The following is a 14,638-nucleotide window of genomic DNA, read 5'->3' as shown; positions in this document are numbered from 1 at the left end:
ACTTAGGAACCCCATTAAAAATATGAATTATTTTAGTTCTCTCTAACTGGGTGGAATTTACCCAAACCATTTCTGGGTCTTGGATATCTCATGCACTTTAGCCTCTCCACCAATTTTCATGGCTAGAGCACATTCGGTGCTACCACAAATCAACACGGGCAAGGCCCACTACATTGAGGCCTACTGTGATAGTGACTAAGAGGATGATATAGAGTTGGAGGTAGGTGGAGATGACAGCATGACACATGAGGAGAGGGGACCACCACCACCACTACCACTCGGGGGAGCCCCTTTCGCACCAGCATGAGGGGTCATTGCATCCTTACGTGGGGTACCTAATTTTTTGATGTTGAGGATTAGAGGCACAGTGCAGGGGCATCGTGTCTACGTTTTGGTGGATAGTGGGCCCACCCACAACTTCATCGATGCAAAAATAGTACATAATGTTAAAATTTGTAACTAGGTTCGATCGTCATAAATGTATTTGAGTCAAAATGAAATGTATTTATCAAAAGAATGAAGAAAATATTTTTATTATTACTATTATGACTTATTAAAGCATGGGTTTCATGCTTGGGTCATCATGTTTTAGGTAAAAGTCCCCATTGAGGACTTCTAGGAATTATGTTGAGTCAATAGAGTCATTATACATTTAATAAGACCCTTCTTGGGCTTTTGAATCATGTAAAAAGAATTATTTTTGAGTCAAAAATGAATTTTGTCACCTCCACGCCAAGCTGGCCTCAATAGTAATTCAATCTCACTAGAAGCCTATATATTGCAGTAGTTCGATTAATTTGGAGGAAAATCACTCACAAAAGTTTGATCTCATAGGAGAAGCTGTGAAAAAGTTTGAAGTTTTAGTGGAAGAAGGAGAATTGCAAGATCAAAGTTTTTGTGTTATATCTCTCTCTCAAACGTGTGATTTTTTGCACAATGACATCAAGGTAGAAATTTTGTTACGACATCAAGGTCGAAGTACGACATCAAGATCGAAGTGATGCTTCAAGCTATAAGTGTTGGTCATTAAGATTGAAGTTGCTAGGTCGAAGATACTACTGCATCGATGTGTTATTGCTGCTACTGTTGCATCTAGGTCAAAGACAATACTGGAAAGTGATCATCTGCTGAAAAAGGAAAGGGTTGACTTGGTGTGGAGGAAGTATGTGTTTAAGTCAAGAGTCTTGGGTTATCTTAGGAAAATCATTGAAGGAAGAGTTGTTGACTGGGTATTTCCCAAGATTGGGGTTTTTCCCTGGTTATTTGCCTACTTCTAGTGTCATTTATCTTCGTGCTATTGTTTTGGTAATTGCTTGATGAACTAAGAGAGAAGAACAACATAAGAAATTTAATAAGAACACAAGAATCTCACAAGTAACTACCAAGTATAAGAAAATCTTTCTACCTTTACGATTTTCTAACATGTTACAGAGCTAAGGTGAAGAAGAAAGAAAAATGCAGGTTGAAGATATATTGAAAGAAGACTAAGGAATCTCAAGAAGTTGAGTAAGGGATCATATAAGGAGACCTTACAAGGAAAGAAGTTTACTACCTTCAAGGACAATGTCTTACTGCATAAAGGGAGAGAAACAAATTAGAAAGAGCATCAAATTACAAGTCGTGGAAAAAAAGGATAGATCCAATCCTCGAAAAGAATAAAGTTTTGGATCTAGTCAAAGGAAAAGTAAAAAAACCTACAGATGAATCAAGTGAAGCAAAGAAATCAAAGTTTAGAGAAACAAAAATTTTGGCCATGAGCCTAATAGTGGATGGAATGCATGCAGTTAAGGAGTCAAAATATCTTTAGTAATCAATAAGGAGAGTGAAGAAGAGAAAATCTCTAATGAATGTTCCGCTTATCACAAGAAGAAAGGAACCTTCAAGAAGTCCAAAGGGCCAATGCTATAGTTACCACAAGATGGGTCACTATAAAAGGGATTGTCCTGAGAATCCAGGGAATAAAAGGAGGAACAGGGATCCAGTAAACTTTGTCGAAGAATTTTCACCAAAGAAGAACAAGATGGAAGGATCTGAAGTCAAATACCTATTTGTTAGGGACTCTATCCCTTACGTATCCCTCAAGTTTGGATTAAGAGGGAGCTCTCACCATTTTCCAAAGATAAGTATCTTACTCCTTGTATTATCTTTTATATTTGGTTTCCCTTACTTATCTATGTTTGTTTATATTAAATACTAATCACATTTCTATTCATATTTTCCTTGTTTGGGAAAGGATTACTGAATTCTCAAGGATATGAAAGAAGGCCTCACAAGGCAAAGCATTGGGATTGCAAGGTTTGTTAAAGAAACAAAGGTATGCCTTAGACCATAAGTTTTTTTCTCTTCATGATGAAGGTATATTTATTCTTTTTGGTAATCTATTCTACATTACTAACATTGTGGTGTCTAGCACTCTTGAATCATAATGATTCTTGATTGGGTGATTCATCATTAGATAAATCTACCCTTCTCACATCTTTGATTATTCTTGTGGAACCCTAAAAAGGTTCTCTGTAAAAGCCTAACTTAAGGGTATGTCTATGATAATGTGTGAAACCATAGCCTACTTAGGGTTATTGATGAAGTCTAAAGAAAATGTTTGATGCTTTGATGATGTCATGTTTTGGGTTTTGGTGTGGTTATGAAAAACCTAACTTGTTCGGGGTGAATGGTGATGTCTAAAATCCCAAATCTTTGAAGTTTTGGTAAATTAGAGTTTGTTGTGTTATGTGTTGAAACCCTAGGTTTTTGTAGGGTTTATGAGCAAGACCCTTATTTTAGATAATGTACTAGGAATAAAACCCTAGGCATATGTTTGTCCATCTAATAAAATATGTTAGATGTCTAAATGTGTTTGTGTCATTGGGTTTAACTAACTTGTGTTATTATGATATGCTTGTGCATGATGATGGAATCCTAGATATATGTGTTGACCTAATTGTTGATGGTCCTAAGTCCTAGGGTTTGAAACTAAGCCCTAGTTGATGTTTGACACTATAGGATGATAGCATTTGTGAATTCTAGGGTTTTGTAGCTAAACCTTAGTAGAAGCTCAATTCTATAATATATGATGACATTGTTTCAAATGCGACAATCTAAGATTTATGAAATATTGTTGAAATGTGAAATTGCGTTGTGATTGATTTTGATTGTTGAAGCTTAATGGCTCATGTTTGAAATCTAGGGTTTGCACATCCTAGTAGGAAATCTAACATATGAATTATGAAAGTTGTTAGATGCTTTGTTGAAATTATACTTGTTTGAATTGATTTGAGGTTTTGCTATATATTATAAAAGAGTTTGTCATATCTCTAAAAGAAATATTGAAGCCCTTGATATAATGAGATTGATAACTTGATTGAGTTGTTGATGTGATTTAGGGTTTGTAACAAAACCTGGGCAAGAAGTTGAAGTATAGAAGTAAAGTCTCTTGTTGATTATGTTTATAAAGTCTAATGCTTCCATTATTGTAGGATTTTGATATGGTTAACTTCATGCTTCTATATGTTTGGTTGTGTTGACCACTGGAGTGGCAACTGATGTTTATATGAAGGCTCCATGCCCAAGGATGTACCAATGGAAACTTGTACCATCAGATATCATTAGTCAATAGAGTTTTTAAACTCTACTTCTATTTTCTCATCATCTTTCTTGTACCTAGATTCCACACCTTGCGGGGAATTGTAATAAGTGATATTAGTAATGATAAGTTTTGAGTCTGTAACATGCTTAAGATGTTGGGACTCGATCACAAACGAGTACACCTTTAAGTGTTTTTTTTTATCTAGTTAATTATCCCTTCTTTTTCAGAGGCGGATAATTTTTTGGGTTTTTTCACTCACTTTTTACCCCAAAGTCGGGGTGACAGTTTGAAGGTTGAGCCCCTAACACATCTTAGTGTCTCGAGTCAATGTATATTACCATACTAGATCACACAAAATTTCATGGAATTTGGTTAGGTCTAGGTAGTCATTTTAATTTTTTTTAGATTTTCCGCACTGTGGAAATTGCAATAAAAATTGTACTTGTAATGTAATAAGTGATGTCTAGAGAAGTTATATGGGATATGAGTAATGAAATTTTCACCTCTCACTGTCAAATTTATACTATGACACACTTTGAGGGTTAAAAATGTGTTTTTAGCCCTCAAAACACACTTTTCCTAAGTTTAGAGGGAAAACTGGCAATTAATTAAGCGAGAAATTAAATAAATTGAGAAAAATAAATATAAACACATGCTAAATGTTGTGGAAATGAGGTGGAAAATTATGGGGGAGTTAAAGTGAAGTCCCAAAGTGATGTGGATTCCTAAAGTTAATGAAAGGACATGTGCTAAAATAAATCGAATTTCTAGCATTAAATGAGAAGCTGCTTACTTGGAATATCAAATTTGTGAAGTTAATGCACATTTGGGAGGATTTGAGAGAATATTTGGTGGATATTATTTTGGAAAATTGTCCCCACATGGATTACCACCAATATACACTTGTTATTCCATCATAAAATTCAAATTTGGCACATAAGGGAAGAAGAAAATGATGTCCACTTGCCAGAATTCGATTTTTACACTTGGCATTGGAGCTCCATTCAACAAATTCGAATTTCTCTTTGGGATTGTCACCTCATGCCACTTGTTTAATAACTTCAATATTGGGATTGACTCCCATAGTTCTATATAATAGAGCCTTGAACTCTCATTTGTATCATATCGTTATTAGCTATTGTGCTTGTAGAAGCGCTAGTGCCTTGTACACTTTCAAAAATATCAATAAAGACTTTGGGGTTTCATTCATGAGGTGTTCCTCCTTTGGGAGTGTGATGAATTCTTAATTATTGGTATAATTTCTTTTACTCATGCTTTGATCTAATTTGTTTTCATATGCTCTTGTAGATTTGTTAATGGAGAGCTATCTTGCATTGACATTTGATTTAGAAGTATGCTCTAGATATAGAATGCTCTAGTTGGTTTTAAATAAATCTCTAGAGTTTCTTATCATTGTTTATTGCTAAATCTATATGGGACTAATTCTTGATTGAAGTTTTGTAGAGGGAACATCTTGTTGGGATCATAGAATCAAGCGTGAAGGGAAGTCTTTGGAGAGACCAACCCATTCTTGATACATTCTTAAAGGAGCTCTCATTTGTTCTTTGAGCTTTCATAGTCTTATCTTACAAAGTGGTTTTGACACATAGCTTGTACATAAGCCGAGCATTTCTAAATTTAAATCTCTTTTAAAAAATATTGCACTTCATTTCTTTCATTTGATATCTAAGAGCTTGAAGATGGCTAAGCAAAGACGAGAGTTTACTCTCACTCTTTAGCTTAGCCTTTTTTAAATTATAATTGTACATATACATTTTATCTTGTTGATTTTTCACTAATACTCAACTTATTTTGCAATCATTGTTTGGATTATTTTATAACTCTTGTGTAGCAGATTTTAAAGAGCAACCTCCTGCAACATCTAACAATTGTTTGCAGGACCTTTGGAAAATGTTGGGGGTTCTATTTCCAAGGATGTCGTGAGCCCTTTTGAGGCTTATTTTGGCCAAGTTGAGTTCACTAGAGGGCTGCGCATTTTCCTCTCTAAGCCGCGGGCATTTGGAAGAAACTCACACCTTGTTTCCCTTGCATAAGTTTTGTGAGATCTTGTCACTACTTTCTCAAGAAAGGAGGTCTAGTGTCCAATTTTCAAGAAGTTATTGTGAGGACTCTACTTGAAATTTAGTTGAGGACTTTGAAGGGTCATATTCTCATTGTAATCTTAATAAAATATCTTATTTGTTTGTGGGAGCTTGAGATTTCACCCATGGTATCCTATCTCCCCATTTAGAGGGAGGATTCTCTTGGGTGGATTGACATTTGCATGGTTTAAGCCTTCATATTTCATTCACTTGCATGCTTTAATTGAGAATTAACACAACCTCACTATCACATTTCATTAAGTTAAAGTTTATTACAATTTCATTTGAGCTTTGCATTCTCTATCTCATTGTTGCTTGAAGCTACAAGCTTACACTTTACTTTGGGAAATTCATCTTTTACATGCAAGAATTTTATATTCTTAACAAACTTTGATTCGTTTCCATTTACCTTGGTAAATTGTTTCATGAACACTCGAATACATGCTTCATTTTTATGCTACATTGTTATATTGAATATTGGAGAAATTCAATGTCATTGTCTGTTTGAAACAAATTTTACTTTCAAGAAAATTACTTGTATCATTTTAATTAATTGATGAGACACATGCAACACTTGTAAGCTAATTTTATTCCTCCAATTGAAGTTATAATTGCAACTTATGTAGAACTCTATTTCATTTTTAAGCATTGCAAATCAATCTCTTTGAAACATTTGCATGTAACATTATTTTAATTTGGGGAGTTAACACAATTTGCATTTCATCTAGGCATTTTAGTATAGGAAGGCACTAAGCCTCATTAAAATTTTACCTCCAACATAAGTTGGTTGAAGTAGATATCTTAGGAACCCTCTACTCCTCTACTGACTCGTCACTGTGAGATCCATATCTTTGGGCGAGGGTGAGGTTTGAGGATTGAAGAATTAAATTGTAATCTTGTTGTAAATATAATTAATAAAACTAACCAATAGCACTTTCCATTATATTTACTGTACTTGTATTTTGATGGTTTGAGTTTTCATATGTAAAATCTATTCCAAAAGCAAGTATTGTAATCCTTTCAAACTAGTGTTTTCTTTTCATGCTTCAAGTCTAATTGCATATTGATGTCTTGGTTTAACACTTCCTTTATTTTACATTTCCAAGTTAGTTACTAATTTTTGGGTTTTGGCAAGATATGTTTCACATGTTTTAATTCATAAAGTTTATTATTTCAAAATCATTTTGTATCTTACATATCTTGTGCTAACAATTTTTGTTTACATTTCAGGGTTACTTTGCTCTCTTTTGAGAGCATTGCATTTTACTTTGAGCAAATATATATTTAAATTGTTGAGAAAATTCCTTATAATGCACTGATTTTATGGTTTTTCTCATGTTAATGATTGACATTGTTATCTCAAATTGTTCACATCATATTTGCTCATAAATCCTTAAAAGTAATCCATTTTCACTATAACACTCTCTTAGAAACTCACATCTTTTAACTTAACTTTTCATTAGGGACCACCCCCTTTAGCTAACCTAGGAGATATCTCAAATGGAGAGAGTCGGGATTAGTGTGACAATCTATTCTCTGAGTTCCTTGCCACCAACCACACCTTGTGGGGTTGAAAGCTTTTCTCACTAACTTGTAGGAAGGTGTAGGTGTTGATTTTGGGTAGCATCGAATGTGGTCTAGCCCCGAAATTTTGTGGAGGGGCTAGAACACACGAGATCTCTAAAACCCATAATCGTTTGGAGAAATTCCACTTGGATGAGAAGTTATTAAACTAATTAATATTTTTAATGGGTTTCTAAGTCTAAACTTATCAAAATAAAAATATTATTGTGTATTAATAACAATATGGGTGAGAAACTTCCAAGTGACGACGATCAAGTCTAATTTAATCTTAGTCGTTGATTAGGGACTTAATCTCAGTCATTGATTCATCAAAAGGAAAATTATAAGAGGAGGCTTGAGGGTCAGTTGGAGATACACCAAGAGATCAAAGAGTTCGATTTTTCTAGGGCGTGGTTTGCTGAGAAAGTTGAGCTAAGTGATCTGAGTTGCAGTGAGAGTGGTAGTTCAGCAAAGGGACTTCATTCCAAGGCCAAGGATACATAGCAGAGAGGCATAGTAGTAGCAGGAGAGACAACGCAGCTCCAGAGAGGGTGGTGCAAAAGATAATGGGGCTGACATAGAAACTAGAAGGGTTGACGCAGTTCCCTAGAGGCAGTGCTAGGGTTTTCTTTGGGGCAGAAAGACCAGCAATTCAGCATATCGACTTCTAAGCAAAGGAGGCTCACTGGGAGGGTAACGTAGCTCCTAAAGAAGGTGATGCAGTTCCAGTGCAGATCTTGGAGTAGCCATCACTACCCAGCACTAAGAACAACAATTGTCATCTGTGGGGTTTGATCATCAAGTTTTTGGATTGCCAAAAATTTTTGTCTCTGGATAGAGGTACTTCTACTAGGTTATTCTATTGGGTGAGCCAAATTTGGCACCCTAGTTGTATCCAAAAATATGCTTAATACTACAAACCCTCTATATGTTGCACCGATTTTCCCGAATTGGGTCTTCCCGGGGACAATTGTCCAAAAATAATGGTGTCCCTTATGTTATTGTCTCAATTTATTTCAGTTCATGATCTGTATGTATGTGTAGGCTGCAATAGTGTTTCATTGTTGTTTAAGTAATTAAATAAATTGTTGAATGTAAAGAACAAGTAGGAGATGATAAACCGGTGATTGCAGTAGGATTTCTGATGTTTAGATTTAGAAATTTTCACATGGTATCAGAGCATTGTAGATCATAGGAGATTGAAGACACTAGTCAAAAGATCGAGAGAATTTGCTGCAAAGAAGTAGTTGTTCCAAGTGACAGTGTTGTTCCAGAACCAGAGACGCAAAGGGAAAGTGATGCAGTGCAGAAGAGGTGATGCAGAGGCTTATGCAGTGCCTGCATCAACATTTTGAGCCAGGTGAGGGTGATGCTATAGCTAGGAGGAGCCCGTGCAGTAACTACGTCAACTATCTAAGCCACTATAGAAGTAGAGAGGGGCATATCAGGCTCACCCAAAACCACGTCATCTTTCTGGACCAGAAAGGAATGATGCAGTGGCCAGGAGGAGGTGATCTAGCTCACACTGTGACTGCGTAGAGCCAGAAGAGCTCAGATTCTTTAGTTGCTGGGGCAGTAGGAGAAGTGTAGATTCGATTTGAGGTGCTAGTGGGATGTTGTTGCTACTAGTGCAGAACAATGTCTGAGGAGATTGAACCAAGGTAGAGGGAGTCACTGCCTTGACAGATTTCTAGCCAAAGAAATCTAGATCCAGGTTGCAGTAGAAAAGGAGGATTGGAGAGGAGTGTTCAACATTTGGCTGGAGGATTTCCATGAAGGAAATCAAGATTCAGAGGGAGCCTAGAAGAGCTTGTTCCTTAGAGGATTTCTAGTGCCAAAGAAATCGAACTCCGAGTTTTTTTGGGGCAACAGCGAAATAGGGAGAAGAGAACTAGTTTGATATTCATTTGAGGAGAGATAGTCGTCGATGACGAATGTGCCATGAGTGCTCATGTGCCTCTGGAGAAGAGGTGGGGCGACATGGAGTTGTAGTTGAGAGGACTGCATGGAGGGGCAGGATCCTTGAGGTGCCCAAAATCTTGGATCACATATGGCTATAGGAGCCCTTAACGATAGTATAAAAATGACGGGTGTCAGTTGGAGTGAGGTGTGATGGAGCGACAGTGGCAGTGCTAGAGTGCCAAAGTCTGAGGCAGTGTAGTGGATGTTGTAGCAGTGCGAGAGGAAAAGAGAAGTTTACAGCAGTGTAGTGGCAGCAGAGAGTTAGGATAGATTAGTAGTAGAGGTAGATTAAGATCACAAGGCATCCACACTGACCAGGATGTTAGTGTTTTGGTGAAGTTTTAGTTACTTACTTCTCAGTAACTGAGTTGTAGTGCGCAATTAGCAATGGCAGTGCTATGGGAAACATGATGCAACATGTTGAAAGGGAGCTGCAGTACAGATGTAGCAGTGACTGTGGCAGAGTCATGGGCAGTAGTACATGAAGCAACAGTGCAGTGGATGAAGGGCAACAGGACAAGCATCAACATCACAAAATACCGATGCAGTGGATCAGTGTAATGCTTCTATGGGGAAGTATTGCTAGAGCACATTCCTTGCCAAGAGGGAGTGTTGATTTTGGGTAGCATCAAATGTGCTCTAGCTCCAGAATTTTGTATAGGAGCTAGAACACATGAGATCTCTAGAACCCAGAAATCATTTGGAGAAATTCCACCCGGATGAGGAGTTATTAAAATAATTAATATTTTTAATGGGTTCCTAAGTCTAAACTTAAGAAAATAAAAATATTAAAGTGTATTAAAAAGAATATGGGTGAGAAACTTTTAAGTGACGAGGATCAAGTCTAATTTAATCTTAGTCATTTATTAGAGAATTAATCTTGGTCATTGAATCATCAATAGGAAAAGTATAAGAGGAGGCTTGAGGGTCAGTTGGAGATACACCAAGAGATCAAAGAGTTCAATTTTTTTGGGGCATAGTTTGCTGAGAAAATCGAGCTAAGTGATCTGAGTTGCAGTGAGAGGGGCAGTTCGGCAGAGGGACTTTAGTCCAAGGCTGAGGATCTGTAGCAGAGAGGTAGAGCAGTAGTAGGAGAGACAACATAGCTCCAGAGAGGGTGACACAGAAGCTAGAGGGGTTGACGCAGTTCCCTAGAGGCAGCGCTAGGGTTTTCAGTGGGGCAGAAAGAGCAGTAATTCAACATATTGACTTCTAAGCAAGGGAGACTCACTGGGAGGGTGAAGGAAGTCCTAGAGGAGGTGACACAGTTCTAGCGTAGAGCTTGGAGCAGCCATCACTGCCGAGCACTAGGAACAACAATTGTCATCTGTGGGGTTTGATCATCCAGTTGCTGGATTGCCAAAAATATTTGTCTCCGTATAGAGGTACTTCTCCCAGGTTATTCTCTATTGGGTGAGCCGGATTTGGCACCCTAGTTGTATCCACAAATCTGCTTAATAATACAAGCCCTCTATGTTCTGCACAGGTGTTCCCGAATTGGGTTTTTCTCAGTGTTCCATGGGGTCTTGTCCCCCCACCTGGGGGTCAAGTTTCCTAGCTCCCTCGTGCTCCGGGGACTTAGGAACGAGATGAGGTCATTTCCCCATGCCCCCAAAAAAAGGGTATGTGAGGAAAATTGAAAGGGGTCGTTTCCTCCATTTTTGGGGTCATTTCCTAGGCAAAAGGGGTCTTAAGGGGTCTTGAGGGGTTGTTTCCCTAGAAAAATTTCACAATTTTTTTATGCAACAAAAAAATTGTAATTTTTAATATTTTTTGACCGACTGGGAAAGGTTTACATTATGTTCATTTCACATTTCATTTTTTTTTTTTGCTCCTTTGTTGAACTAAACACTGCCACCATTGCCAAGCAGCCTTCTGTCTACTTCGTTGAATGGAACACTGCCACCATCGCCAAGCAACCTTCTGTCTCCTCCTTTGTTGAACGGATTACCTTGAGCAATTATGCTCATTTATCTATTGATATGTTCTTATGTTATTTTGACTCTATAAAATTAAAATTTTTGACTCTTGATGTATTAGACTTGTATTTTAGAATTTTATTTCAATATTCAGTATTCAATGTTCATAGTTGGAAGTGGAACATCAATATGGTTTAAAGTTTAAAAGTTTAAACATTTATAATTTTATAATTTATTTTCATTGTGCATTGCTAGTAAGTTAGTAGACTAGTAGTTACATTGTACAGTTACAAACTTACATGTATGATGTATGATTATAATCTATATGATAATGATATCAATGATCATGCTTTTTGTTTTAAATTTGTTTAAGTTATATGATTCATCGATTTATATTTTATATTTATAAGTTTTTAAGACCCCGATGTTTCCTAAAAATTGGTGGGGAGCTTTTGCATAGGCCGCTCCTGCGTATGCCCACTCCCTCGCCTCCTTGTCCCGAAAACTTGGTGGAACATTGGTTTTTTCTGGGGATGATTGTCCAAAAATAATGGTGTCCCTTGTGTTATTGTCTCAGTTTATTTCAGTTCATGATCTGTATGTTTGTGTAGGCTGCAATAGTGTTTCCATCGTTGTTTAAGTAATTAAATAACTTGTTGAATGTAAAGAACAAGTAGGAGATGATAAACTAGTGATTTCAGTAGGATTTCTAATGTGTAGATTCATAAATTTTCATAGTAGGTGGCAGGAGCAATAGGTTGTACTTGCTATCTAAGTTGTGCAACTACATAATCTTCAAGATGGTGAATATGTTCATAAGTAAAGTTGATATGATAAGCACGATGAAGTAAATGCTTTGAATGATGATGATCAATATGACTTTGATAAGAAGGATAGAAGCCATGAAAGATTCTCCAATATCATAAGAAGAAGTTGATATCCCTAAGTTAATAGGGAGTCTAGATAAAAGAAATCTCCTTAGTTAATAGGGAGGGCATAACATAGTCTTGATGGACACCTTGAAAGAAGAAATTGGAGAATGCATTTTGAGATGTTGCTGAAAGAAGGAAAGTAGGATCCGGTTTTCGAATATGTTGTTGCATGTGAAGTAGGGAAGAAAGTCATATGGTTGAGGAATCTTGTGTCAAGATTCATTTGAAAGTTTCTAAGTCCTACTGTGAGAAGAAACATCAAGTTGTCTAAAAAACCCTAGAGGTTTGTGTTTACTTATGTACATGTGAAAGTTTGTTACTGATTGGGGTTGTGTTTGTACAAGTAATCTCTCGGAGGCTTGATAGCATGTTTTACATGATGGTTACCAATCAATTTGATTGGGAGAGATTTGTTACCAATGTGTTTGATCGGGGAGGATTCACTACCAATTGAAATAATTGGGAGTGTGGAGGCTATAATGCCCCACTTAAAATTATCATGCAAATTTTATTAATGTTTACATTACCTAATAATATTGAGAAATATTGGTGAATACCTTCTTTGGGAAACTATAAATTTATTTACTAATATAAAATTCATTATTGCTATTATTCAAATTCCCAACTTGTCTTCTCAAATTGAATCTTGGGTGGGATATGGTCTCCTTCCATTATTTTAAATTATATATATATTCATCTCACAAATGTACTCTCAGATTTACTTGGGAGAAGACATGGTCCTCTCCATGTAATTACCAATATATATATATATATATATATATATATATATATATATATATATATATATATATATTCATCTCACATTCCCAAATGTACTCTCAGATTTACTTGGGAGAATACATGGTCCTTTCCATTTAATTACCAATATATGTATTCATCTCATATTCCCAAATGTACTCTCACATTTACTTGGGAGAAGACATGGTCCTCTCCATTTAATTACCAATATATGTATTCATCTCACATTCCCAAATGTACTCTCAGATTTACTTGGGAGAAGACATGGTCCTCTCCCATTAAGTTCCCAATTTTATATTCATATCGCATTTCCAAATGTACTCTTAGATTTAATTGGGAGAATAAAAGTTAACTGTAATGACATTAATGAGAGGAAGGGCATAAAAAGGGAAGGAGGAAGGGAGAAAAGGGGATGTTGGGTCTTGCTTATGATTTTAGGTTGGATGTGATTTTGGAGACCTAGGGAACCTGTGGAGGTTTCTTGGGTTAGTTGAGAGGAGGGAAACACTGTTTGTCTTGGTTTTGGACACACACACTACATCTGGTTGGACTTGGGCTCGGAGGGCTAGGGAACCTGTGGAGGTTTCCTGGGCTAGGAATTATTTCTTAGTTGGCTGGGAGGTAAATCCATTCGTAGTCAAGAGGAGCATTTCAGCAAGAGCAACAACTCAAGGGCATCTCCAACCACCGGTATAGGTATTCCTCTATGCATAGATTACTCATGTAAATTATTGAAATGAAATGTTCACTATAAGTTGTAAGGATTAGAATGTAAATGGTAAATTTTCATTGTTTAAATGTCTTGTAAGAAAGTAAATTATTGCCTCTTATTGTATTTAATTTCCAGAGAAATTAGATCTGTTAGAAGACCCTAGGATAGGGCCTTACACGTGGTATCAGAGCTTTGGTTCAAAATCTGGATCCAAAGCCCACTAAACCCCAAATTCCATTATAAAGAGCTTGTAACTCTCATAAGGACTTATAATCTTAAAATATATTCATATAACAAATTGTTAAAAAAAAAAAAAACCCTCCTTATTGCCATGAAAAGCAATAGAAACCAGTTTTGTAGCTGCCTGGAGCCTAAGATTTCATTTGAATCGTAGATGCCTTGAGACATCAATCCAGATCATCAGGTTCCTTATGATATTTGTTTAGTCTACTCTACCAACAAATTTCAAGTCTGTCTCCTTAAACCACTCGGAATCTGCCTCCGATTTCATCTACAGGAAATTGTTTTGCAGAGATCTTCTTCAAGTCTCTCTCCTTAAACCACTAAGACTCTACCACCTCTACAATACCATAGGATGGTATGGTCGTGGGGAAAGCTATATGCGAATGATCGGGATAGGTATCTTACTCCTCAGAGGGATTTCAGAAGCGGTATTTACAGCGCCGATGATGGCAGGCAGGATGGTTGTGGGTCAATCTTAAATATCAAAAAATTGCAATGTTTGATACTTGGCTATGCCCCCTCTTCGTATTTGATAACGACACCACAAATCTTGGAATTTTAACCTCGAAATAGCCTAGAATGACAGCCAAGTAAAGGTGGTTTTGTGTAATAAACCTCCTTAATAATTAACCTCTACGGGGCATTTTTTTTTTTAGCCTCTACGATAGTAGATGGCTCTTCAATACAAATGGAAGGTAGTTGTGGCAGAACCAAAGTCCACTATGGAGTCTGCAATTTTTAGGCAGAAGAGAAAGGTTTTGTAGAGATATTCTTGTAACAATTCGTCCACGACCATATCTGATATTAACACGTAGGCATCATACCGTCTAGAGTCACCAAGCATCATAGTATCTTAGCCCAGA

Source organism: Pinus tabuliformis, chromosome Q, assembly GCF_031772625.1.
Source record: "Pinus tabuliformis cultivar Carrire ecotype Pingquan chromosome Q, CPIR1, whole genome shotgun sequence".
In the NCBI taxonomy this organism is placed as follows: Eukaryota; Viridiplantae; Streptophyta; class Pinopsida; order Pinales; family Pinaceae; genus Pinus; species Pinus tabuliformis.
Note: the sequence above shows the minus strand (reverse complement) of the source record.